The following is a 2457-nucleotide window of genomic DNA, read 5'->3' as shown; positions in this document are numbered from 1 at the left end:
ACATACGATTGGATCATTCATGTCTTGCATATTTTTTTTCTTCGAAAAACTAAGAGCATCAAATAATTAGTTATAACATTTATATACAACTTTTTATATAATGGAAATAATAATAATAAAAAAATTAATTTTACATAAATTTTACATCTTTATAAATATTATTCATATCATATTGTTTGCATAAATCGTAAATGTCGTATTTGTTCTTCTGCATCGATCGATAAAAAAAAACTTTGATATATCATTTGAATCTCCACGATGACATTATTGCTTGGTGAAACTGAAAATTTCGAATGAGAACTTGATGAATGATCGTCCTCGATTATTCTTTCTTTTTACTTTACTGTAGATTACGTATGATGTAAGTCAAGGTAAGTTTCGAGACATTTGTTCAGAAGAAAAATTTGTTCAGTGCAGATTAAATGCATTATATATTCATGTTCTATTAAATGCAGCTGTCATTCTTATTGCTATGATTTCCAAGAAAATCGAGTTTATAATTATGTGTGTAAGAAATTTTATCAGATCAGCAACAAATGTGTATGGAAGAATATAGCGAGTAATTTTTTTCTTAGTAAAGCTTCAAGATTTATTTCAAAAATGATTTTCAATATATTTTATGTGATTCAATTTATTTCTCCCGTTCAGTCGAATAAATTATCTTATGTTATCTACTTGATATAACATTATTATAAATAATTGACGTTTCCTTTATGACGTATGCGTAGAACATAATTAAGATCGTTTAACAAAATGCATTTTCCTGTAGTACTTTATCGAAAGTTTTGCTGGTGAAAACATTCTTCTAAAAATTTAGGTAATACAAATTCTTTTTCCTGAATTCATTTTTTCTTGAAAGTTTTAAAGTTTTAATTAAAGTTTTAAGAATTCCCACAATTTGTTTGCTTTAGTTGTCGAAGCAATGATTAATAACGAAAATATGTACATTGCTGGAAACCATAATTTGCCATTAATAGCACTTTAAAATTTAAGATATATATTTTATTGATTTGGTAAATTAATTATATACTTTCATACATGATTCTCGGAAAGATAAGAATAAGAGGATATTTGCGATATACTTGTATATATACGTTCCAATTCCATTACAATTCTAAAGTATATATATATATATGTGTGTATGTGTGTATCCTTTATTATCCTTTTCATGTATATTTTCCATATTATGATATATTCTATATATATTAGAGTATTTTTGAGAATTTTTTAAAAAGAAGAGAGATTTAAAAAAAAAATACAATTTCTTATTTACTTATTTAAAGCTAAGAAATTAAGTTTTTCATAACTTTAAATTTTTGTTATTAAAATTAACGATTTTATTTAAAAGTTTTTATCTAAACGGGAAAGATCCTAAGATTTCATATCTATAAAAATTTTGTATATTTTGTAATTTTAGTTACAAATGATAAAAAGAGAAAAACTTCTTTAAACGATTTTTTAAAATATATCTTGGATGCAATTTAAGGCATATAATACTTATTTTTTTACTTTTAATATTATACGTTCATTAATATGTGTTTTCATGATCATCTAATAAATTACAAATACTTTCCCATACACCATCAAAAATTTTCAGAAATATTTCAGAAATGTTTCAATTGAAAAGTAAAACATTTCATAAAAATTGCAAAATATGTCTGCAACATATTCTGGGACAGCTCTGGAATAGCAAAATGTCCGCGAGTCTTGCACATAAAACTTTGCTGGAAGCTTGACGAAATATTAGAGAAAGAATCTGTAATCTTTTTTGAAATTGCCAAAAAAGTTGGATTTCTATAGACTTAATGAATTAAATCAATTAAGAATAAAATGTCCTTGAGAGCCAGTGCTGAATATTATTGCAATCAAGTTTTATTGTGTGTATGTATATAATAATTAAATAAATTGAATAATTTATTCGATTCATCGTCGTTTACATATATACAAAAGTTTTTTGCATTAAAGTAGAACAACTCACATGACAAAATGATGTTAACTGACTCGAGATAGATAAAAAAATGACTTTTACATTTTGGAACCATTTTAACATCATGACTCTTTGTTCTGTTTAAATATGTTTTTCAATTTATTGTCTATGATAGATTTTAGGAACATTTCTGTTAAAACATTTTATATAATATATTGCAGAATTCTTTCAGAATTGTTGTACAGAAATGTGTAAAATTGAAACATTTCTGAAAATTGTCCGCAATAATCAGTACTACATAGGTTTAGATAGACCCTGACGTAATAATTAACTATTAAAACATATATAATAAATTTAATTGAATTTGTAATGCTATTCCATTCACTTTCGATTTTGCTCGTGTGAAAGAAAATAGATTATTTGAGCGAAATTCAGTTCGATACGGTATTGAATATATCTCGTTCATAAATATAATAAGTAATAAATCCAAATTACTTCAATTAATTTATCTAAATAACAATAAAACAATA

General features: G+C 24.3%; 1 protein-coding gene across 2 annotated transcripts in view; it reads left to right on the top strand.

Moving 5' to 3' along the window:
* The window catches only part of LOC108749564 (scavenger receptor class B member 1-like), a 25704-nt gene that overhangs the window by 6464 nt on the left and 16783 nt on the right, over positions 1 to 2457 (top strand). The gene's annotated exons all lie outside the window — the stretch shown is intronic.

This window comes from Trachymyrmex septentrionalis, unplaced genomic scaffold, assembly GCF_001594115.1.
Source record: "Trachymyrmex septentrionalis isolate Tsep2-gDNA-1 unplaced genomic scaffold, Tsep1.0 scaffold11, whole genome shotgun sequence".
Lineage (NCBI taxonomy): Eukaryota > Metazoa > Arthropoda > Insecta > Hymenoptera > Formicidae > Trachymyrmex > Trachymyrmex septentrionalis.
The sequence above is the reverse complement of the archived record's forward strand: the minus strand, read 5'-3'. Positions and strand labels throughout refer to the sequence as shown.